The following is a 26,164-nucleotide window of genomic DNA, read 5'->3' as shown; positions in this document are numbered from 1 at the left end:
GCGTGGTAGAGTGTCCGTAAGCCGTGTCCAAGGGATATAGAAGTCTGCAGAGTAGTGATGTCCAAAGCCAAATCCTCGGGTTCCAGAGAGCAGCGTAGTAGAAGTCCAAAGCCAAAGGTCGATATCCAGGGAGGTCAGCAGTATATCCAGGGACAGGAAAAGGAACTGAAAGACAAAAGGGGCCAGGCAACAGCAGACAGCACCAAGGTACAGAAGCTATGCAGAGCAAAGAGGAAATGGTGAGGGAAGACTAAATAGGGGACTGGGACCTATCAGGGGAAGGGGAGGAATGGAGGAGTGGCCCGAGGGATGACCTGATAGGGGAGAAGTGTCTGGGAGGCTGGGGCCAATCGGAGCAAGGGGAGGGACGGAGGAGCGGCCCGAGGAAGGACCTGATAGGGGAGAGGTGACTGGGCAGCTGGGACCTGTCAAAGCAAGGGGAGGCGCGGAGGAACGGCCTGGGGAAGGGCCTGATTGGAGGGAAGGACCTGGGGGGGTGTACCTGACGGAGCAGGGGCAGGAAAGCGCGTAATGCGTGCACATCGTCAGAGGAAGCGGAGTCAGGCGCCCGGCGCCAGCAAATTGAAGCCTGGGTCCGCACGCGCCCGTAGGGGTGATGCGCGCGACCCGGAAGTGTGGGAGCAGCCGTGGAGGGGACCGCACGGAGTAAGGCACGCCGCCGGGGAGCCCGGGCGGCACGGAGCAAAGGTAAGGAGGCGCTGGAAGCGGGTGTACCCGCAGCGCGGATCCTTACAGATACATAGTGATGTTCATAATGAAACATTAGAAAGACGTTCCCGGGACCCATGACTCTATAACTCATAACCCAGGACTAGAGATGTGAGTGCCCCAGCTGTGTTTGCAATGTTTTTCACAATTCTTTCTAAATGTTACATTTTCACACACATATTTGACAAGCCTAATAACTCTAATAATTTAGTAAAGTTAGTTTTATAATATTTATATATGCCAGGGTAACCCTCCCTGCCTGGCTCTAAGGGAGTTTACATAGATGTCTGTGTATTTGGCCACTCAGGGTGCTTTACCTTTGTCAAGGGTGCTGATCCGCACAGTCTGGGTGCAATTGCAGATGTTAAAGATGGGCACCTGGAACTTTGTAGTTAAAAACAGGACAGGCTTTATTGATGATTCATATTTTACAACGTCTTCTCCAGGTGCATTGTTGCATCTCTAGAGAGGCAGTCATATGACTACATTTACAGTATCTTTAAACATTACTCTTCTTTCAACACTTTAGGGCTATCTCCTGTCAGGGTCCCCTACAGGGCTGCCCTGAGCATCCCCTCTGGGGACATCTGTTTGACTGTCTCAGACTTACTCAATCTCTCTCTTTACTGTTTGCTGATTGAGGCAACAAAGAGAATATTCAACTCGTACTGGCTTATGTTCTTCCCTTGGGGGTGCTCACCATAGGTATAGCTAAAGCTGCTTCACTCCCTTGGTGAAGCTGACCACAGGGATCGTATACTTCCTCTTCTCCCTTGGGACTGCTCACCACAGGGATATCTGGCCCCTCATCATTCTCTTGGGGATGCTCACCCACATGGACAGGCCTTTAGTAACAAGACACTAGGCCATGTGTGTTTGTGTGACCACAAGCAGGAGAGAGGGTGAGATGGTTAGTGACAGTGTTAGTGCGTGAGTGTATTGAGTGTTAGTGAACAAGTGAGCGAGAGGGTGAGCGAAATAAAACATTTTAAGCATATAGTTCATTATAGTTATATAGCTACAGTTACTTAAGTTATTTAGCTACATTAGGTTATTTAGTTATATGTATAGTTTGATAGCTTAAAGTTTTATATTGTGTAGGTTTTTATTTTTTCTATGTTAGTGTACTTAGTTTTTGTATTTAATTTAACTGATGCTTTTATTACTAAATTTTCTATCTCTGTTTATATTATATAAGTTTTATATTGTTGATTTTTTATCATTTTTTACTATGGAGGAGAGGGAGTATAGGAGAGGGAGCAAAGGAGAGAATGAGAGGTCTGAGAAGCAGGTGGGCAGTGGGAGCCAGGTGGTCATGGGAGGGCCAACCCACAATTACCATTACCACCACCAGGAGTAGAGCAACAGCAGCAGCAGCAGCAGCAGCAGCAGCAGCAGCGTCTTCAATTTTTTGAGCATGTTAGCCAAGACGGGTGAGGCAGGGACTTGGAGTGATGCAGTGCCTCAGCATGGTGGCACTAGTTGCATTCTTGCTCCTGCCTCCAATATTGTGCTAGTTGAGGAAGGCACACAGAAGACAGTGGAGGAAAGATAAGGTCAGGCCACTACTGAGGGTAGTGCTGTTCTAGTATTTGTGGTGATGACAATGAAGAGTATGATGATAGGAGACAGGATACAGCGTCTGGAGGGGAAACCACTTCTACCCTCTTTAAGCAGAGGCCCATATTATCCTGGCTGTGGATGTATTTCACATTACGACCCCATGGAGCTGGGACCATACTGGAAGACCATGTGTTGAGGTATCATACCACAGAGCATTGGCAACAGAGGCAAATGTGGGAGTGGGACACACAGGGTTGGACTCCATCCTCGTCGTCATGAACATGAGTCCCATTGGAGTCATTTACTACACTACCCCTGCCCCCCAGCCATGACAAATATATAATAATAAAAAGTAGAATAAAAAGTTGTATTTAAACTATGTATTGTTCTTCTAGTACTTTTCCAGCATGACTGCTGCTGCTATTGCTGCTGCAGTAACTGAACTGACACTATTCTTCACATTTACTGTACTGTATGTAGTAGAAATGTGCAACCTGGTGAGGAGGTCTTTTGCTCACGATTAGAGCTGTGCAAACCTGTTCACCGCGGTTCACTTTGTGAAAGAACCTGCAATATTTTAAAGAAATGAATGAATAGCCACAACGTGCTGTGTGAAGGAAATTTGACAATTCGCTGGCTCAAAAAACAAAACGAATTTGTGGAAGATTTTAGTCAACTATTAAATATTTTACAAGTACAAGGTTGTGTTACTTAAGTCTCAGCAATCATCTATTGTCCGTTTTGCTGCACTAGTTTTCTATGCTAACCCACCTATTTAAGTATGCTGTAAAACCTAGCCTTATTTGTCATTTTCCATCTCTCACACACTGGAATTACTAAAGTTTGCATAATGTAAGTTACACCTTCCCTAATAGTTGCCACACATCCCACTTACTACAGTATCAATGCAGTGATTTATGAAACCCCCAATGATGACCAAACAGGTGCACTTTAGGCAATAGCCTGATCCAGAGCCTGGGAACATACTCACTGGCGCCCTAATTTTGCAGGTTTCACTAGAATAAATGGATGTTGGAAATTATTTTGATTACAAATGTACATCTGGCTATATCTTCTCTCTCCTCTTCAAATGCTTACTAGCTGCTCAGGTTCAGATTGCTGATATTTCTATAAAAGGAATTTTGCCTGTGCATACAAAACTGTGGAGGCAGAATTCCCACAGCAGGCTATTTCAATTTGAAGTCTTTTCTGTTTACTTCATGAGGATAGAAATGTAATTATGGCTGTATTTTTGTACAAAGTACAGGATATTTTTAAAACCGGCAAATCATCTTCTGATTGGTGCATGTGACTGTAATGTTGTAAGTAAATAAAATATTTTTAACACAAAATTTAGGAACAGCAAACAATGTTATGTCCTCATTTGGTATTTTCTACACAGTTTAGTATTTGTGTGAAAATGAAAAAAGAAAGCCTACTTGGTTTGGAAGCTCAGTGCACACTATAGTTATATCTATAGAGATCTCAGTCTACACTGAATCTAGGTAATTGGTACAGTACACCTGGTGAGTATGTAAAGTCATGGTGGAAACTGCCCTCACAAACACAGGCACTAAATGCTATTCAGCCATCAATAAGCCTTATGTTCAAATAAGTAACTCTCCTAAGGGCCTATTGAATAAAGTCCCACACAACTGATTTGCCTTTGCCAAAAAAAAAGTACTGTTCTTCTCAAGAAAAATATTGTTAAAATTTTGCCTGATTCAATAAAAACGAGTTTCTCATTATTTGCGACAGAAGAAACGGCTCTTGTGCAGGCAAGCATTGGTGAACGAGAGAAAAAATGTAGATAATGCTAGTAATGTAGCTGCAGCTTTTTCTTCTTCATCAGGCAAGTTTGATGACACCTGCTTTCCTAGTAAAGATCCTGGAAAGAAAGAAGACAGCACCTCATGGTCTTGGCAAAAAGTGTTTTAGTAGTACAGAAGTACAAAGATCAACGTTTCGGTCCTAGTGTGGACCTTTGTCAAGGTTCAACCTAGGACCAAAACATTGATCCTAGCACTTGTGCAGAACTAAAACATTTTGCCAAGACCACTGGCATGCCGTTCTCTTTCTTCCCAGGATTCTCTAAACCCCAACTCGCTGGGGCTTTCTGAGCACCCGTGGCAGCTCTTCAACGTAATTGTGAGTGCACCTACCTTCTCCTTTCCCTATCAAAGATGCCAGGTGTGCATTATATTACAGTAAATACTTAATACCTTGGAAAGCATTGGGCAAAAGTTTAATTTGGTTAACCTCTTGCTAGCAATAGAGATCCTGGCCATTGACTACTGTCATAACCGGCATAGTTGCTAAGGGGTTTATACACCGAATACTAGCTGAAGTACTTGGCTGGGACTAGTGGTGGAGCTGTGAGTGAGGAAGAGGCAGAGGTAGGTAGCTGGTTAAGAGTTGCAGGGGAAGAGGAAGAGGCAGGCTAGTTCTGAGCTGACCTATCCCAATAGATTTGCTATATTGAGTGAAGATATTGGGAGTGTAAGGGCAGGAATGGCAAGGCAGGGGAAGGCTGATTCCTCTAGCAGCCAGTGGAATAGTTCCTCCAGCACAGAGGGGACTTGGGATACTCAGAGACAAAGAAAGATTGTGGTGGTAGGAGACGCCATTATTCGGGAGGTAGATAAGGTAATCTGTTCCCATGACCGCATGATCTGAACAGTTTCTCGTCTCCCGGGAGCTCGAGTTCGGCACATTGCGGATCGGGTAGACAGATTGTTGGGAGGGCTTGGACTGACCCAGTGGTCTTGGTACACGTTGGCACTATTGACAAAGTTAGAGAAAGATGAAGGGTCCTAAAAAATTATTTCAGGGATCTAGGCCACAAGCTTAAGGCAAGGACCTCCAAGGTAGTATTTTCTTTAATTCTACAAGTGCCGTGTGCTACCCCACGGAGACAGTTGGAGATTAGGGAGGTAAATGCATGGCTAAGAAAGTGATGTAGAAAAGAAGGTTTGGGGTTTTTGGAGCACTGGGATTCCTTTTCGGAGAGGTGCTATCTTTATGGTGGGGAAGGATTGCACCTCAATGAAGAAGGGTCTTCTGTGCTAGGGGGGGGATGTTAACATGGTTCGAGGAGATTTTAAACTAGGATGGAGGGGGATGGGACAAGAAACAGATAAACTAAATAGAATAGATAGGGATGGGGGAAATAGTAAGGGGACATGGAGGTAGAATGGGGGCAAGAACGAGTTTGGCTAGCAGGGAGACACCCATATTAAATACAGATAATACTAGAAAACTTCTAAAGACTAAACCCAATTGGCGTAGAAACGCAGGAGCAGATCAGATAATAGTGGAGACTAAAATAAAAACCCTTAGATGCATGCTTGCTAAGGCAAGAAGTCTGACAGATAACATGGGTGGGCTTGAATTAATAGCTACAAGGGAGTAGTATGATATCATAGGCATTACTGAAACATGGTGGGGTGAAACTCATGACTGGGCAGTTAATTTAGAGGGTTATTGCCATTTTTGGAAGGATCGAGCAAATAGAAGAGGAGGTGGAGTATGTTTATATGTTAAACCAGATCTAAAACTATTCTAAACCTATTCTAAGGGAAGATGTTTATGAAGGGAATGATGAAAATATAGAGACTTTGTGGACCCTGAAATTAGCAGTGGAGGTAAAAGGCCAAAGAAAATGTTTGTAGGGATATGCTATAAACCACCAAATATCTGTGCGATAGAGGAAGCCAAAATAATTTAGCAAATCCAGAAGGCATCAAAACAATGTCATGATTGCATTACGGGTGATTTTAATTACCCAGACATAGACTGGGGCAATGAGATTAGCATTACAACATAAGGAAACAAGTTTTTGGGGGTGCTTAAAGACAATTACATGACCCAAATTATTGAGAAACCAACCCTGAGAGGGGCAATACTGGATTTGGTAATATCAAACAATGTACTGTAGAAGTAATAACAAATATTCAAGTCTGAGAACATTTGGGTGACAATGATCATAACCTTTCATTTGAAATAAATGATCAAAAACCATATTACTTGGGTTCAACAAAGAGTTTAAACTTTAGAAAGGCAGATTTTAATAAACTGAGGACTAATCTACAATGAATAAATTAGGATGATTCTTTTGCAGGGAAAAATGAGGAAGATAAATGGGCAGTCTTTAAAACATTGTTAACATTGTTACAAAATAACACATACCCTTGGGTAATAAATATAAAAGAAACAAGTCTAAACCAATGTGGCTAAATAAACAGGTAGGGGAGGAAATGGAAAAGAAGAGGCAGATGTTTACATTCTTAAAGCCAGAAGGGACGGTGGCATCATATCAGATTTATAAGGAATGTAACAAAAGTTGCAGATGAGCACTCAAATTAGCAAAAATGGATAATGAACCAAGGATTGCAATAGAAAGTAAGACCAACTCTTAAAAGTTTTTTAAATACCTTAATAACAAAAAAAAGTAGAAATTAAAATATAGGACCCTTTCAGTGTAAAATGGGCAGGCAAATTATTGGAGATAAGGAAAATGTAGAGGTATTAAAAAATTCTTTGCCTCTGTACTTACCAGGGAAGAATCAATTGCATTAGTAGTGCCGCATATTAATTAACAATTGGTTAACTGAGGAAGAAGTTCATAAGCAACTTGAAAATTTTAAAGTAAATATGGCACCTGGTCCCAATGGCATACATCCAAGAGTTCTCAAGGAGTTAATTCCAGTAATAGCCAAACCATTAGATTTAATATTCAAGGACTCCATTTTCACAGGCTCAGTACCACAACATTGGCGTAAAGCAGACGCGGTGCCTATATTTAAAAAGGGAGCTAGATCACAACCAGGGATTTACAGACCTGAAAGCCTGACCTCAATAGTAGGGAATCTACTTGAAGGTTTAGTATGGGATAATATTCAGGAATACCTAATGGAAAACAAAATTATTAGTAATAGTCAGCATGGATTTATGAAGGATAGATCTTGCCAAACTAACCGTATTAGTTTCTTTGTGGAGGTAAGTAGAAATTTAGACCAGGGTAATGCAGTTGCTGTGGTCTACTTAGATTTTGCAAAGGCTTTTGATACGGTTACATACAACAGGTTAGTGTATGAAATATAGCAATTTGGACTCGGTAAAAATATTTGCACTTGATTGAATACTGGTTGAAGGATAGACAACAGAGGGTTGTCATAAATTGAACTGTTTCAGGTTGGGTTAAAGTTGTGAGTGGCGTACCTCAAGAATCGATACAGGGACCCCTGATTTCTAACTTGTTTTTGAATGACTTTGAGGTTGGCATAGAGAGCAAAGTCTCCATTTTTACTGATGACACTAAATTGTGTAAGGTAGTAGAATCAGAGGAGGATGTAATTTCTCTCCATGGGGAGACTAGAAACTTGGGCAGGTAAATGACAGATGAGGTTTACTACAGATAAATGTAAGATGTATTTGGGAAACAAGAATAAACAGGCAACTTACAAATTAAAGAGATAAATTAGCAGAATCCTTGATGGAGAAGGATTTAGGAGTGCTTGTAGACAACAGGCTTAGCAATAGTGCCCAATGTCATGCAGTAGCTGCAAAGCCAAACAAAATCTCATCTTGCATTAAATGATCAATGGATGGAAGGGAAGTAAACATAATTATGCCCCTTTATAAAGCATTAGTAAGGTCACACCTTGAATATGGAATACAGTTTTAGGTACCACTCCATAAAAAAAGACATTATGGAACTAGAAAAAGTGCAGAGAAGAGGGGATGGATAATCTGATTTATGAGGAGAGGCTAGCTAAACTAGATGTGTTTACATTAGAAAATAAGGGATATGATAACTATATACAAATATATTAGGGGACAATACAAGGAGTTTTCAAAAGAACTATTCATACCAAAGGCAGTACAAACGCTACGAGGTCGTTACTTAAAGTTGCTGGAAAGGAGATTTCACCAGCAACAAAGGAAAGGGTTCTTTATAGTAAGGGCAGTTAAAATGTGGAATTCATTATCCATGGAGACACTGATAGCAGATACAATAAATATCTTCAAAAAAGGTTGGACATCTTTTTAGAAAGGAAAGGTATACAGGGATACACCAAATAAGTAAACATGGGAAGGGTGTTCATCTAATTGCCAATATTTGGACAACAAACAGAGAAAAGAAACCTAGTTTGGGCACTCTGATACATCTATTGGGTGAGGTATGAAAGATTTAAAACAACTTTAATAAACCACTAAATAAATAAAATATTGGGGATTAAAACAAGTTTTAAATGCTGTGATCCTAAGATCTGAACCTGTGATAACAAGTTCTGGATCGGTAATGGGGATGGCAGAAACACTCAATAAGGAGTGTCCTGCAATCAGAAAGGTAAGTACAATACAAACACCTGTGTGAGTAACCAGAGGTGTAGGACTCAACTGTTAAGGTAGGTCTCAGTGCACATATCCTGAATTCATGATATATGAAAAAAAAAAAATATATATATATATAGCAACCACACAAATGGACCCTAGCTTGGTCTGCCGATAGCCAAAAACAGTGATTGTGGCACTGCGACTCCACAGTAACTAGATAGATATTACTGGAGTAGGGTTAGTAGTTGTGGGGTATAAATGATATGTCAGGATAATGTAATCAAAACCAGGCACCTAAAACGAAGGTATGTCTTAGGTATACCCAGTTTTGAATATACCTAAGACATACCTTCGTTTTGGGTGCTACAGTGCTACAATCACTGTTTTTGGCTATCGGCAGACCAAGCTAGGGTCCATTTGTGTGGTTGCTATATATATATATTTTTTTTTTTTTTCTTCATATATCATGAATTCAGGATATGTGCACTGAGACCTACCTTAACAGTTGAGTCCTACACCTCTGGTTACTCACACATGTGTTTGTATTGTACTCACCTTTCTGATTGCAGGACACTCCTTATTGAGTGTTTCTGCCATCCCCATTACCGATCCAGACCTTGTTATCACAGGTTCAGACCTTAGGATCATAGCATTTAATACTCGTTTTAATCCCCAATATTTTATTTATTTAGTGGTTTATTAAAGTTGTTTTAAATCCTCCATACCTCACCCAATAGATGTACTAGAGTGCCCAAACTAGGTTTCTTTTCTCTGTTTGTTGTTCATATATACTTACCTAGGGAGCACCTACATCACTATCACATTGTACGTATCGACAGCTGCGGGAGTCCCCTATCTAGTACCTGCCAATATTTGGAGTCAGGAAGGAATTTATTTTCCCCCCTATGATATTTCACTGGTGTTTTTTGTTTGACTTCCTCTGAACCAATATACTGTAGGTACGGATATAGGATAAAGTATCTCATCAAATTTAGCATAGGTTGAACTTGATGTACATACAGTATGTCTTTTTCAACCTCATCTGCTACTGTATGTAACTATGTAACTATATATGTATGTACCTAACTCTAGAGTGCTACAGAAGTTAGTAAGCCATTGAAACACAATTAAAATCCGCTTGGACATTTCCTAGAAGCCTGTAAGCCAGGAATAAGACACAAGTGACTAAATGAATATGAGACTTTTTGTGAATTTGTCCTACAGACTTTATTGAATAGCATGTGAACTAGTTTGGTGAAAATGTACTTAATTACATGCTCCTTATAATATCTTCCCTATATCACTTTTTGTAGCTCTCCTTTTCTTTTTGAGGTTGTGGGGGTTTCTTCTCTTACATTATCTTTTTTTGCCCGGTGTCATGGTCTACCTCCAGCAACACCAAGAAAAACTGTAGGGAAAGCATCGGGTCACTTAGTATTTATATTTTGCACTTATTTATTTGTTCACAGGGGTTCTTTTTTTAGCGCTTAAACGTTCTTGATCATTGTATTTTTCATATCGCCAAAGCTTTTTTCACAAAACATATAGCTGTACGTTTGCATAGCTTTGCACCAGGGGTGGGGAACGTCCGGCCCGCGGGCCGTATAAGGCCCGCAAAATCATTAGGTCCGGCCCCCGTGAGTCAGGGCGTCCGGCCGTGTCCCTCGATAAATCCCGTCACCTGGTTACCACTGGGTGACAGGATTTTGCGCGCTCGCGCTGCGCCTGCAAGAAAAGAGGGGGGGAAACCCTCCCCCTTTCCTGATTGGCTGCCGCGTGTTGGCATGTAAGATTTTTTTTTTGGCCCCCCATCAGCCCCCCCCCCTTCTCTGCGCACATCGACAGAAGATCAAGTCTGCGGAGGGAGAGACACCTTAATACCGACCTCCTTCTCCCCACACCGGGGAGCAGTTGTGGAGGGTACCTGCTCCAATCCCCCCCCCCCCCCCCCCGCGTGCACTTACACGGTCCTTTTCCACACACCGGGTAGCAGTTGCGGAGGAGGGCACCTGCTCCAATCCCCCCCTGCTCAGATTCCCCCCCCCCCCCCCCACACACTTACACGGTCCTCCTTCTCCCCACACCAAGCAGCAGTTGAGGAGGGCACCTGCTCAGATTCCCCCCCCCCTGTGTGTGTCTGAATGTGTGTGTCAGAGAGCGTGTGTGTGTGTCAGAGAGTGTGTATGTGTGTGTGTCAGAGTGTGTGTGTCTGAGAGAGAGTGTGTGTGTCTGAGAGAGAGTGTGCGTGTGTCTGAGAGAGACTGTGCGTGTGTCTGAGAGAGAGTGTGCGTGTGTCTGAGAGAGAGTGTGCGTGTGTCTGAGAGAGTGTGTGCGTGTGTCTGAGAGAGAGTGTGCGTGTGTCTGAGAGAGTGTGTGCATGTCAGAGAGAGTGTGTGCGTGTGTCAGAGAGAGAGTGTGCGTGTCAGAGAGAGAGTGTGTTTCTGAGAGAGAGTGTGTGTCAGAGAGAGTGTGTGTGAGAGAGAGTGTGTCTGAGAGAGAGTGTGTGTCTGAGAGAGAGTGTGTGTCTGAGAGAGTGTGTGTGTCAGAGAGAGTGTGTGTCTGAGAGAGTGTGTGTGTCAGAGAGAGTGTGTGTCTGAGAGAGAGTGGGTGTCAGAGAGAGTGTGTGTCTGAGAGAGTGTGTGTGTGAGAGTGTGTGTGTGTCTGAGAGAGTGTGTGTGTGTGTGTGTCTGAGAGAGTGTGTGTGTCTGAGAGAGAGTGTGTGTGTCTGAGAGAGAGTGTGTCTGAGAGTGACAGTGGGTCTGAGAGTGACAGTGGGTCTGAGAGTGACAGTGGGTCTGAGAGTCTGAGAGTGGGTCTGAGAGTCTGAGAGTGGGTCTGAGAGTGACAGTGGGTCTGAAAGTGACAGTGGGTCTGAGAGTCTGACAGTGGGTCTGAGAGTCTGAGAGTGGGTCTGAGAGTCTGAGAGTGAGTGGGTCTGTGGGTCTGAGAGTGGGTGTGAGGGTCTGAGAGTGGGTCTGAGAGTCAGAGTGGGTCTGAGAGTCAGAGTGGGTCTGAGAGTGAGATTGGGTCTGAGAGTGACAGTGGGTCTGAGAGTGACAGTGGGTCTGATAGTGACAGTGGGTCTGAGAGTGACAGTGGGTCTGAGAGTGACAGTGGGTCTGAGAGTGACAGTGGGTCTGAGAGTGGGTCTGAGAGTGAGTGGGTCTGAGAGTGGGTTTGAGAGTGGGTGTGAGGGTCTGAGAGTGGGTCTGAGAGTGGGTCTGAGAGTCTGAGAGTGCGTCTGAGAATCTGATTTCCCTCCCCCCTGCCCGGTGTGTGGTGTCTGTGTGTCTGTGTGTCTAGACACCAACCCATAGTCAGTCATAGTCACCCACCACCCAAGAGTCAGTCAGTCACCCAAAGAGAAGCAGTTCCAGCCATCACATTAGTGGTCAGTTAATGAAATGTTTGACCAAATATAGCAGGCTAATTTTTAAGTTGATAGTTTTGTATGGCCCTCGAATGATTTTATAAATATCAAAATGGCCATTGGCAGAAAAAAGGTTCCCCACCCCTGCTTTACACCATCATAAGGGGTGTCAGTGTGACAGTTTTTGTGAAGTTCACTGCACTGTACATCTATAGCAGTGGTCCCCAACACAATGCCCGTGGAGACCATGGCGCCCACCAAACCTTTTGTGGGTTCCCGCGACCGCAGTGCCGCCAATAGCGGTTGTGTGCCTCTCACTCGTGCCGGAGGAAGTCAAGCCCGCCAGGAAGTTGGGTCCAACTTCTGCATCCGCGAGCAGGACCGGTGCGGCACTGGAGGCCTCCCCCCAAGGTAAGTGTATTTTGTGTGCGCATTAATTGGTTGGTGCGCGCCACTCTCTATTAAAGTCTCAAGTGTGCCCTTGGGCACAGAAAGGTTTGGGACCTCTGATCTATAGAGCACCAACGTGATTAGAGGGCGAGGGAATTTTCTAACTGAAATATAACCTTTTGGACTGGATTGATTATGGTCCTTAAGATTGAGGTCCTTCTGGCAGTGACAATGTTTAAGAGGTTATGGGGCTGATTCTATAAAATCTGAAGCAGCCCATCGCAGTAAACTCCCATTGACTTAGTTTATAGAATCAGCCATCCAAAAGGAGAAGATAAACCATGGGTAAAAAAAACACGTCACATGCAATTTGTTTTTCCAAACATCTTCCTTAATTAAACATTTTTTTTACATTATGTATGTGTGTGCTGAGCGCGCGCATAGCAAGTGAAACTTCTTTGTTTTTTGTCTCAGAAATTTTATTTGTGATGGTGATGTTTTTAATTAAAAATCACAAAACAATTTCACTTCCAAAACATAAAAGTTTGACCGCATGTTTTAGCTATTTGCACATCTATATTTATAGTAACTGAATTCTTTGTGTCTGCGTGTGTCAGTCAGTGTGTGTGTCTGCGTGTGTCAGTCAGTGTGTGTGTGTGTGTGTCTGCGTGTGTCAGTCAGTGTGTGTGTGTGTGTGTGTGTCTCTCTGTGGTGTGTATGTCTCTCTCTGTGACCTACCCCCACCACGACGTAGCTGCGGACACGGGGAACTCTGTCTGAGTCTCCTCCCCCCGGCGGAGCTGTGGGCTGTGTTTCCTGCTGCAGCCAGCCCCCCAGTGGAGGTACGGGACATGGGAGGTGCTCGGCAGCTCACAGGGTGGGGGAGGGAGGGGCGGGGGAGTAGGCACATCACTTGGGGGCGCTGTTCGGCGCATCACTGGGGTGTGTGTGTCAGTCTGTATGTATCAGTCAGTGTATGTGTGTCAGTCAGTGTATGTGTGTGTCAGTCAGTGAGTGTGTACTGCACCGACACACTTTATTCGAGCAAATACCCGGTATGTACCTGGCAGATACCTGGAATGCGCCGCTCCTCACCTCTGACAAGCCCCGTTGCATTTGCCTTCCCAGCCTGGGTTCATGCCTGGCTGATGGGCGGCTGATCTGTTAAATGATAATGATTAGGATTTAATAGGCTGCAATGCTTCGCGTGTCTACCAGATGGCATAAATTCATGAATTGTAATGCAGTATATATATATATACTGTGCAGTATTGCAGCCAGCGGGAATAAAATGCTTCAATCCCTGCTTGGAAAATAACTCAATGCACTCGGGCAGAAAACAGTCACAAACCTCAATACACCCGGGTATACCCGAATTCGTGGGACTAGCCAAGCTCGAATAAAGTGTGTCGCCAGTGTATGTGTGTCAGTCAGTGTGTATGTGTATCAGTCAGTGAGTGAGTGTGTATGTGTCAGTCAGTGAGTGAGTGTGTATGTGTGTCAGTCAGTGAGTGTGTATGTGTGTCAGTCAGTGAGTATGTGTCAGTCAGTGTGTGTGTCAGTGAGTGTGTGTGTGTGTCACTCAGTGTGTATGTCAGTCAGTGTGTGTGTGTGTGTGTGTGTGTCAATGTGTGTGTGTGTCAGTCAGTGTGTGTGTGTGTGTCAGTCAGTGTGTGTGTGTATGTGTGTCAGTCAGTGTGTGTGTGTGTGTGTGTCAGTCAGTGTGTGTGTGTGTGTGTGTCAGTCAGTGTATGCTTCCTGCGGTTTCTCGTCTGAGGATAGCTGGCCAGCTCCCCCACAATGATCCTACTCAGGTGCCCCACCGAGAAGCACTCCTCTCTCACCCCGATACCCTCCATCAGGTGGTTGAGTCCTGAAACCAGGCTCCGGATGTGAAGCTGTAGCTCGGGGGGCAAGGAGGGCTCCACATCCCCCAGCCCCGGGATCCTCTTCTTGTCTGGCCAGCTGCAGTTGAGGGCCTGCAGGTCTCCGCCAGGTAGCAGCGGGAAGAGAGAGGAGAAGGCCGGGGCCAGGAATAGGTGCGGGAAGATCAGGGCCAGCAACAGCGGCGCCCACATCACCTCAGCCGTGAAGTTCATGTTCCCCATCCACTCGCACAGCCGGTCCTCCAGCTGCTGGTGGGCCCCCCGGCCTCCCCGAGGCTCACCGCCATCACCAGCACGCAGTACTGGAAGGAGCTCTGGCTCACCACGTCCAGGGCGCGGCCCCACAGCGTGCAGCTCGAACAGAGCCTTCAGCTGGTTGGCAGCGCCGGCCTCGAAGCTGAAGAACTCCTTAACGTGTAGGGCCCCCGCGGAGAGCAGCAGCAGCTCGGCGCAGCCGCACCAGTGCAGGATCTCGGCGCTCGTTAGGAGCTGTGGCGGCGGTGAGTAAATGTTGAGCGGGGGAGGAGGGGGGGAAAGCCGTCCTCCTCATTCACCCGGCAGCGCAAGGAGGTCTCCGAGCCGTGGCGTCTGTGAGCGTTGCCATGACTACCGCGCATGTGCGGCATGTTAGCGGGCGCGGGCAGCGGCGGCAGTTAGGAGCAGCGGCGGACGTGTGGGAGGAATGGCGGCCGTTAGGAGCGGCGCCGGCGGCTATCGCCGCCGCCGCATGTCACAGCAGGCGTGTGGGGGGAGGGGGATGGGGAGCCGTGATGTCACTTCCGTTTCACATTTCGCCCCCAACTCTCCAGTTTTACCCCATCAGAATAGGTGCCACTAAAGAAGTTTCACTTCAAGAATGTTTTTAATTGTTTTCTTCTCTCCTGTTTGCACACACTGTAGAGAAAATACACATACAGTATATAAATATATCCAGCCACATTTGTTATTTGTACAAGTGCACATTAAATCCGCTTTTAGCAGGTGTTAACATTTAGCATTAAACCCAAAGGCACTGGGATTTGGATGGATTGGCTAGATAGTTAATGCTGGTTACACAAGTTAAATTTGCTGGTCTTTGCTCCCTTTCAAACAAAACACTTTACTTGAGCAGATGTTGCATGATTTTAATTGTCTTTGCACAGCATATCTTTCTCTGAGGAGTGAAATAAAGAAGAACAGATTTTGATGGCTTAGCGCATGTTGTGTTTAATAATAACATATTTCAAGCAACTCATGAAATTCAAGAACATAGACTTAATTATTAGCGTAATTAATACAGTTTTGCCTGTGTACTAAGAACAGCACACTTTTTATTATTATTTTTCTGTTAAATAGTTATTGGAAGTCTAATACAAATGTTGTAATGTCGCCATTCTTCATAGATTCTGCTCATTTACCAAATGGTCAATGTCTGGTTAAAAAGTTAGCAACCTAGTAGACACACAGGGCCACCAACAGAATCGTTTGGGTCCAGGACAAATTTGAAGAATGCTGCCCCCATTCTATGCTCGCCGACAGTCACAGCATAATTATACTTCAGTCTACAGTACTTTGCCTTGACATGTCTCTGTTTCTGCTCCCCCCCCCTTATACCTTTCCCTTTCCTCATCTATTTCTCTTCTTACCCGCTCATGTCTTTCACTCTTTTTCTTCCCTTGTTTCTCAATTCCCCCCCCCCCCTCCCCCTTGTTTTCGTTTTAAGATTGAAGCAGGGGATCTACTCTCCGGAGATGTAGTGCGTTAATTTAGCTCCAGGGACCCCCCATTTGCCGAGATACTTCCTCCATAGGGGTGCTGGTATCTCCTTTATGTTAAATGTCCCTGGAGGCCAAAAAAGAAGCCTCCATGGATGACATCACGGCTTCCTATTGGTTTGCGGGACATTTAAAGCCACCATTATGTGAAGCCCTGTCAGAGTTCCTCTCTGCAGAGATACCAGAAACCCTGTAACAGGGGACTTACCCTGTTCAGAAAACTTGCCTCTAATCCAACAGTGTACTGGTTAATTGACCAGCACCTGGCTGATTAGAGGTGTTAGAAAAAGCCTGCTTCTGAGACAGGAAGTGAGACTCCTTAGCTCACATGTGAGCTGAACTAGGAAACAGAGCAGAGGTTCCCGAGTCTCCCAGGTGAGACTGACCGAGAGAACATAGACGTGTGGAGCTGACAAATAAGACTTCTAAACCTGGATGCTGATTATCCAGAGAAAAGGCAGCAACCCAGCAAACAGATAAGACTTTATTTTCCAATGACTGTTGTCTATAGACAACAGTTGCTGGGTTGCTGCCTTTTCTCCGGATAATCAGCATCCAGGTTTAGAAGTCTTATTTGTCAGCTCCAGACATCGGTGTTCTCTCGGTCAGTCTCACCTGGGAGACTCGGGAACCTCTGCTCTGTTTCCTAGTTCAGCTCACATGTGAGCTAAGGAGTCTCACTTCCTGTCTCAGAGGCAGGCTTTTTCTAACACCTCTAATCAGCCAGGTGCTGGTCAATTAACCAGTACACTGCTGGATTAGATGCGAGTTTTCTGAACAGGGTAAGTCCCCTATTACAAACCCCTACAGAGGTAAGTATCTCGGGAAGAAGGGGGCTTAGAGCTGAAATTAATGCAGTTCAGCTCCGGAGATGTAACGTACGTGCTTGCCACAAACTGGTACCGGACCACGGGGCTGAGGTGGGGGTATATAAACACCGACCTTAGGCCACGGAGTCAGGTCCGGAGTGCGGATTCCATAATCAGACATAGCCAGGTCAGGATTGGAGAAGGTAGGGTTAACGTTATCCAGGCAGGGGTCAAGGCAGGTGGCACAGGAGCGGTGGTCGAGGAAACAAGCCGAGGTCATCAACAGGAAATCTTCGGTGAAGGTACTTCAGCACAGGAGGCTAGAACCTTGAGAGAAGCCACTGCAGCAGAGATGCTTCAGCGAAGGTGCTGCAGTGCGTCAGGAAAAGGCCAGGAGTGAACTCCACTTGGAGGAATCAGGAACCAGAGGTGCAGACACGCCACAGGAAACACTGGGGAAACCAGTGTAGCAGCATCCACGCGGCGAAGGTGAAGTCTGCCAGGAACAAGTAAGCAGTGCCGAGGCTACTATGCACAAAGCCCTAGGCAGCAGGGGACTAGGCGCAGGATACAAGGCACAAGGAGCCCAGCAGGCCAAACAGGGAGTCTGTGACAAGCAGTTACTTGCAACAAGTATTGCAAAGTCTATGTCCAGCCACTTCCTGAGGGCGGGGCAGGAACTAAATAGAACAGGAGGCCAATCAGGCCAGAGCTGCACAGGAGGCAGCAAGAGGCAGGTGATTGCAGAAGCAGGGAATAGATTGTCTGGAACCTGCAAAGCTCCGGATGGATGGGCTCCAGCCAAACCCAGGAGTGGATTCCTGACAGGAGACCCCCTGCTTGAAACTTATGGCTAAAAAATAAAAACATAGCATCTACTGTATAGTGCTGCTTTAACCTTCATGGTTCTCTTTCCTTCCCCCCCCAGCATGTCTTTCTTTTCTGATATCCTTCATCTCATTCTTTCTCTGTTCTCCCTTCGAGTATTTCTCTTATTTCCACCTGAACTCTTTTCTCAATTGCTTTCTTTCTATTTTTAACACCCTCATGTTTCAGTCTCTTTCCTTTTCCCATTCTCTTTATTTAGCCCCCCAAATCTTTTTCTTATTTTCCTCCTGACAGGAGACCCCCTGCTTGAAACTTATGGCTAAAAAATAAAAACATAGCATCTACTGTATAGTGCTGCTTTAACCTTCATGGTTCTCTTTCCTTCCCCCCCCAGCATGTCTTTCTTTTCTGATATCCTTCATCTCATTCTTTCTCTGTTCTCCCTTCGAGTATTTCTCTTATTTCCACCTGAACTCTTTTCTCAATTGCTTTCTTTCTATTTTTAACACCCTCATGTTTCAGTCTCTTTCCTTTTCCCATTCTCTTTATTTAGCCCCCCAAATCTTTTTCTTATTTTCCTCCTCATGTTGTCCTCTTTTTAACTTTCATGATTCTCTTCTCCCCAGCATCTTTTCTCTTTTCTTTCCCTTTCACACCTTACTCTCTTTACCCCTCATGTCTCTTTCTGTTTATCGCTTTCTTTCCATATCTTCCTCTTTCATGTCCGAGTTTGTCCCCCCAATCTGGCCCTTCCCTCTCATCCTGTTTCTGCTGCATGAGAATTGATGTCCTCACAGGTGGTTGGGCCCCTTGTGAAGGAGGCCATCATGCTGGTCACACTAGAACCCTAAAGCAGTGAGTCATTGGAACACGGAGTGGTCGTAATGCCCATGAGGGATTCCCGTTCAGCCTAGGGCAAAAAGGTGCCCAAAATCACACACTGCTAATCCAAGCCTTACTTTTCCAGGATGCTAGCATCACCACCAAGGACCACTAGGTGGAACCCACCCCAAGAGCCACGCTCTTATACCTGGTGTACCTCCCACCCAATCCTGGTGCATACAGGCTCTCACAGGAAGCCACAACTTGTTCTTATACCCGGTTAGGTGCTGGGACAAGAGAACCTCCACGAACTCAGATGTTCCCAAGGCTTCCAGAAATCACACAACATGTTACACCATCTGTTAGGACCAGTAGGTCAGGCAAGAATCTACACTTGTGTTAAGCATCCATTTTGTCTGATCATAACTAGTTAAGATTCTGTAGTCAGCCTTTTGCTGAAATATAATCCCTAAAGCACTCAGTTTCTGCCAAATTACATTTCCTTTCTTCCTGCTTAGGATATTGCTAAGATACTTTTTGTATTGTCAGTCTCCTGCTCTTTTAGTTAGAATATACAAAAGACTGGTTCTCTGAAAGAGGCAAAATGGTAAAACTTAGTTGCTAAAGATTCAAGGTCCCTTTTGATAACAGACAATGAATAAGCTATGTATTCAGACATTGCTTGTATTGGGAGAAACACGTCCCAAAATCATGCCACTAATATGTCCTGCCCCTAAATCACGCCTCTAATCAATGCTACGCCCAAGACACACCCAGGTTACACCTATGTTACGCCTCTAACCAATATCTTCTTTTTCTGGTATAAAAGTCATTACCCTATGAGTAATAAATTGAGACAAAAGATTTGAAACCTGGCTTGCGTTACGTTTCATTTCTTTCGTATTCCCGGGCCTGTAAGTTCAACAAAAATCGGAGATAAGTTGCAGGGCGTGAAAGCTTCCCGGGGAGTCTGCTGCAATAATGGTGCAGATTGTGTATCCAGTCACAAGGCCTTCAGCTTTCTTGGCAGAGGAAAGGTTCCTCTCAGTTCTGAAGCCTAGGCAAGGAATAAAGGTTTTCCTTCACCATCCCAGTGCACACACTCTTATACCCTGGTGGTCCCTGGGGGAAAGGGGATCTCCACTAACTCAGAGGGTTCCAGGACTCCCAGAAACCACACAGCAAAGCTAAGCAATTACAGTGCACACAGAGTAACAATCCTAGCCTCAAGTCACTAGGAGGTGCTACACACCCAGCCACTCCTGTTAATCCCTGCCTCACACAAGGAGTCAATTCCACTTGAATGGAATTCAAGACGGCATACAGGCGTGTCTGCCTGTACTGTTATCCAGGGAATACTGTGTAAGGAATCCGCTCCACGGTTTACCGGTTACCTTACCTTGCAGACCGGTGCAGTTCTGGAACAGCTTTCCTGAGGTTTGCTGCAGCCTGGATTCACTCAAAGCAATACACACTCCCTCTGGTATCTACTGCAGCTGTGCAGCCTTTCATTGCAAACTATACTTGCATTCACTCATTAGGGGCAGGACCTTCACACCCCCGCCGGGGATTGGCCCGCTGGCCTTTAAGTATTGCTTGCCCATAATGCTCCTTGCCGAGCATAGTCCTTTCTGGATGTCAACTGTTTTGCCACAAGCTCTCGCTTGTTCCCCTTTGCTGATACCAGGTCACGCCCTGCGTCCTTCAGCTTCCTTCAAGCCGTTTGTTCTCCAATGCTGATTCCAGGTTACGTCCTGCATCCTTCAGCTCCCTTCAAGCCGCTTGTTCCCCTGTGCTGAAGCAGAGGTTCGTTCCTACGTCCTTCAGCCTCCTGGATTCCTGCACTAAGTAGTGGTTTCGTCCCTGCGTTCTGCAGTCTCCTGGATTCCTGCACTGAAGCGGAGGTTTCCCTGTATCTACAGCTTCCTGGTTCCTGGGGCCTACTCTTTCCCTAATATAGAGAGGCCGTGTCCTGGTTCCTGCGCTGAAACAGTGGATTCCCTTGCCCGCTCAGGACTTTTGCGTTGTAGCACTGGTGCACCCGTGCAGCAAGACGGTGTGCTATTCTGGTCTGCCTACCATCTCCTGTGACCAGCACCATGGGCCATGGTCGTCGCTCGCGCAAAGGCCAACCCCGCGCTCCTAAGCTGAAGCGGGTCTCTCCTATCTCCTTATTGCCGAACTCCTGCATGGACAATGTTTATCCTGACGTCTCCTGTTCTGACCCTGGCTTGTACAACGACGACGCTGTCTTCTCTAATCCTGATCCTGCGACATATGACTACGAACTGCGCAATCCGGATCAGCCTGCGCGGTCTCAGGTCGGTGCTTTTACAACCCCACCTCAGCCTCGCGGTCCGACCCTGGTTTGTGGCGAGCAGAACACTGACAGTATGCTCGGCCCTACAAACTCGGACCCCGCTGAGGTGTGGGTTGGTAAGTTTTTTCCTAAAAACCTGTCCCAGCCTGTAGACCAGTCCCAGTTTGAGAATAATTATTTGTGCGATATAATACCTCTGATGGAAGATCCGTTTATGTTGGAGGGCTTGACTCCCTTGCAAAAGAAATGCCGTAATAATCTGGTTTATAAGGCTTACTGCCTCAGAGACTTAAAACAGTATCTGGCCAGTGTTTTGGCCATTGCTAACATTGCTTGCTCCCCTGATTCCCCTTTAACTGGGGAGGAGCTGAGTCCTGTGGAACTGGTCAACGCCTGTAGTACACTCAATGCCCTGACTTTATCTTTGGACATTCCTATAGTATTCCCGGAACCTTCCGTCATGGTGGCTCTCGCTCACGAGACGCTGCATTTACTTTCCCGTGCATTGGATGATTGCTTGTTAAAACAGGATCGTCTCTTAGCCGCTCACGCCGTCGTTTGGCGGTATCCCTCGGCTACCAGTCCTGTTGCTAAACCGGGGGACGTATCTCTCTCTCCGGGAGATGACCAAACAGAACTATTACCAATATCTCCCAACGTAGCAACTGCCACAGTCCCAAGCTCTGATTGTATGCCCGGGTTCCCTGACACTATTGATATGTCTACATTAACCCCTGCCGATCAGTCCTGTGAGGTCCCCTTGGAGAACACATATGTGTCACTAACTAACACTAAGGTTCTTGTATCAGAGAATAAGTCCCTTAGTTCTCCTATTTCTAGCTTTGAATCCCTCTCTCTAGGTCTTGAGGGTTTTCCAGCTTTAAACTCTGCTAGACAGTCCTGCGCGCTTTCCCCGTCAGAGAAAGAATCCCTAAGTTCTGTTCCCAGGGTTATTTCTGTATTAGCCTCTGTGGGGCAGCTCTCTGAGTTTCCTTTGGTAAATCCCTGTTCTCTGTCAGCCACGGTCACGCCCCTAGCTTCAGACGAAAGATTCCTGCGCTCTTCTAATACAGAGAGAAGGTTACCTATGTATTACTCTCAGGCATTGTCTGCATTAACCCCTGTAAATTCTTGCTGCCTCCAAGTTAATGCCTTCGTTGTAGCCTCAGAGAATGATTCCACAAGTCAGACAGCAGAGGTTGCATTGAGGGATTCCCATAACCGTACGGAGTCTCTAGATATTCTTTGCTATAAATCCCCTGCTTCAGCTCAAGTTTCCGCAGTTTCGTCTCCGGAGACTTCGGCTAAAGTTCTGGTTCCTGTTAAATGTATTCAGGAGTCAGGTTTTTCCCTAAGCTTAGTCGCAGAGTTCCTTCTCCCGGGTATTTCACTGAACCAGCCTGTCGCCCACATAGCGGTGATCCCTGCTTCAGCGCATAGTTCCCACATTGTGGAGTCTGCAGTAAGTTCTGGTTTCCCAGACATTCCTTACCAAATACCTACTTCAGAGACCAGTGCAGTTATGATTAACCCCCATGTACTGTCTGAGTTCTCCTCCTCTTTAAGCTTAGGGTTAAAGGCATACAGTAGTCTGTATGTCTCTCCTGGGGTTCATATTATGTTCCCAGGAATGTTTGCTGACGCACGGTTTTCTCCCAAAAGTGACGCTTTTCCATATAGATTAGTAAAAAGCTTGCACACTCTTTCCCTTTTCGCTGAATTGTGTCTTTCTAGTTTTGAGACTCTGAGAGGTAATGATTCTCCTTCTGATTCTGAAGCTCTTCCTACAAGGAGTATCCTGTCTGGGGGTCCCCCTGATTTCTCTCTCCAGGCTAATTCTCCAGGGATCAGCATATCTGTGGTCACTCCCTTAGTACTGTCTGAGGTCACCATGCATATATTACAAGTCCTGGGGTTTAACTCTGAGCTGTTTAGCTGTCCTGCCTTTGCTGAAACCCAGTCCCTCAGTACTGTGTCTAAATATGCCCCAGCAAACATGGGGTTACTCTGGGAAGAAATTAAAACTCCTGTCTTAAAGGGTATTTTTTCTCACATGTCCAGCAAATCTAGAACCTCAGTAATTGTTTCTAAGTCACTTATCAATACATCTGATTTTTTCTCTAATCAAACCCAGACACCCTCACTATCGGTTAGGAGTCCTGTGATCAGAGATTTTGCACTAGAAAACACACCAATTCATGTTTTTGTCAGGTTAGGTACCCCTGTGGTTAGGGCCATTGCAGTTTCGGAAAAGACTCCTTGTACTCCTAAGGTGCCTGTCATTAAGAGTTTTCATAGTTCATACTTGCTGCTTGTTGATTCTCAGGGCCCGGTCACTGAGGTACAGACTTCAGCTTCTGATGTTAGCTTCCCTCCCACCACTACCCTGGCTCTGCCTTTTTCTCAAGCTACTGATTTGAAGATCCCAAGGACTATTCCTGATTCACTGACAATATTATCTCCCAATGAAGATTTCCCAGTATTGGAGAGCTCTACTGTTGTTTGCTTCTCTGCTCCTGCTAAACCATGGTTTTGTCCCTCGGAATTTTCGGTTGCCCCTGTTATTTCCTCTCAGTTGGAAATACTCTGTACGTATCCCAAGATTTCGGTCCCTATGCCTGGTTTACTGCTTGCCTTGTCACCTTCCATACCAATACCGGGAGATGCTTCTAACCAGCCTATACCCTTACTAACCATTACTTGGGAGCCTTCTAGAGGAAAAATTCCTCGCAAATTCCAACATGCAGTGGTCAGCCAAGACTTTTTCTGTTACAAAGTTTCTCCTGGTGTATTCGATCAACTATCAGGGCCGCTGATCCTAGATTCAGGTTTCTTTATTAAGGACTGGGCTTTCAGTGGGGGTTCTTCTACCGTTTTTGCTCTGGAACTCTCTGGTTCTTCACAGCCCTGGATTTCCAAGACATTTTGCGAGGCAAGCCATGTACCAAGGATGTTTCCTCCATCAATCTTATATCCTAGAACTGTACTCACCAAAGAACTGCTCGTTTACGGATGCCTTTTCTACCTAAAGAATTTTAGGAACAACTCAATGTCCCCAAGGCCCATGGATGGTCCTGTCTGGCCACAGTTCTCACCGGGGGGTGGGGGTACACTAAGGACTAATCATGAGTCTCTGGAGTACGACTCTAGCCCCAATCCTAGACGGTTCAGCAACAATTCCCGGGCCTCCAACTCTATGAGTGCTCATGTTCGCCCGGAGGTCTCGCGTGAAGGGGGGGGTACTGTAAGGAATCCGCTCCACGGTTTACCGGTTACCTTACCTTGCAGACCGGTGCAGTTCTGGAACAGCTTTCCTGAGGTTTGCTGCAGCCTGGATTCACTCAAAGCAATACACACTCCCTCTGGTATCTACTGCAGCTGTGCAGCCTTTCATTGCAAACTATACTTGCATTCACTCATTAGGGGCAGGACCTTCACACCCCCGCCGGGGATTGGCCCGCTGGCCTTTAAGTATTGCTTGCCCATAATGCTCCTTGCCGAGCATAGTCCTTTCTGGATGTCAACTGTTTTGCCACAAGCTCTCGCTTGTTCCCCTTTGCTGATACCAGGTCACGCCCTGCGTCCTTCAGCTTCCTTCAAGCCGTTTGTTCTCCAATGCTGATTCCAGGTTACGTCCTGCATCCTTCAGCTCCCTTCAAGCCGCTTGTTCCCCTGTGCTGAAGCAGAGGTTCGTTCCTACGTCCTTCAGCCTCCTGGATTCCTGCACTAAGTAGTGGTTTCGTCCCTGCGTTCTGCAGTCTCCTGGATTCCTGCACTGAAGCGGAGGTTTCCCTGTATCTACAGCTTCCTGGTTCCTGGGGCCTACTCTTTCCCTAATATAGAGAGGCCGTGTCCTGGTTCCTGCGCTGAAACAGTGGATTCCCTTGCCCGCTCAGGACTTTTGCGTTGTAGCACTGGTGCACCCGTGCAGCAAGACGGTGTGCTATTCTGGTCTGCCTACCATCTCCTGTGACCAGCACCATGGGCCATGGTCGTCGCTCGCGCAAAGGCCAACCCCGCGCTCCTAAGCTGAAGCGGGTCTCTCCTATCTCCTTATTGCCGAACTCCTGCATGGACAATGTTTATCCTGACGTCTCCTGTTCTGACCCTGGCTTGTACAACGACGACGCTGTCTTCTCTAATCCTGATCCTGCGACATATGACTACGAACTGCGCAATCCGGATCAGCCTGCGCGGTCTCAGGTCGGTGCTTTTACAACCCCACCTCAGCCTCGCGGTCCGACCCTGGTTTGTGGCGAGCAGAACCCTGACATACTGGGGATAAAAGGAACCAAGCCAACTACCGGGGTCCCAGAATTCCCAGTAAGCATAATAAGCAAAAAACACAATTTACAGTCTATCACAAGTTGCAAAAAATCAGTGAGCTAACACTGTCATGATAATAGAGCTTTTAAACAAGGGGTTTAATATAGAAGGTTACAGTACCAAAAATAGAACATGCAATCACAACAGCAAATAAAAAGAGTGGGGTAGTAGAAAAAGGTTCCTTTAAAACCTACAGGAAGTTCAGTTACAGTCCGTGGGTGCAGGTGGCGTTCTATAGGCTGGCGCAGGGAAAAGAGGCCAACTACTTCCAAAGAGAGATCACAACAAGACAAATCGCTTCTCCAGGTAAATCTGAATCCAAGGCCAGTGTGTGCTCCTTTAAGGAACCTATGGGCTGCAGCTGCACCAATCCAGGATTTCACCAGTAGGAGAGAGGGCCACATCAGAGTGATGTCATAGCTCTGCCCCTGGCTAATCAGATGCAAGGGGGTGGGGCTTACAGCTGGTCAATGAGTTTACAATATTTTTTTTAAATAAAGACCCCGCTCCCTTGCGCGAAACCCCGCACAGGGGGAGAGGATGGGGGAAGCAGGGGGGGTCCAGCCAAGACAAATTTGTCCTGGCTGAATAAGCCTCATGGAGACCCCCAGATGGAGCTCACCCCAGTAAACAAAGCGATCCCCACGGGGCATCTTTTCCTTCCCACACCAGAGCGCTGCCCTGGCCTTCCTCTGCTCCTTCCCTCCCACTGCTGGAGCAGGGTATGAGGGTGGCAGGGCAGCAGGGAGGCCATAGGTGGCTGGCTGAGGCTGCGAGAAGGGGCACCCTTGTGGATCATCCTTGGTGGTCCGCTCCCTCTGCTGCAGTCACACACCTTTCCTCCCCCTCTCGCTCCTCATGCCAAGCGGAGCAAGGGGTGGGGGGAGGGTAGGGGAAGATGGAGCGCAGGGGGCCAGGTGATGGGAGCAGACCCATGCATGCAGAGGTGTATAGAGCAGGGGGCCTTAAGTGCCACTTTGGGTGGACCAGTTCTTTTCTCCGCCGCGCATCATTCCCCCCTCCTCTCC

At 46.3% G+C, this 26,164-nt stretch overlaps 1 pseudogene; it reads right to left on the bottom strand.

Moving 5' to 3' along the window:
• Positions 1-4,328: 4,328 nt before the first annotated feature.
• Positions 4,329-15,778, bottom strand: LOC142490721 (sec1 family domain-containing protein 2-like; annotated as a pseudogene).
• Positions 15,779-26,164: the final 10,386 nt, after the last annotated feature.

This window comes from Ascaphus truei, chromosome 3 (assembly GCF_040206685.1).
Source record: "Ascaphus truei isolate aAscTru1 chromosome 3, aAscTru1.hap1, whole genome shotgun sequence".
NCBI classification, from domain to species: Eukaryota; Metazoa; Chordata; class Amphibia; order Anura; family Ascaphidae; genus Ascaphus; species Ascaphus truei.
Note: the sequence above shows the minus strand (reverse complement) of the source record. Positions and strands in the feature narration are given on the sequence as shown.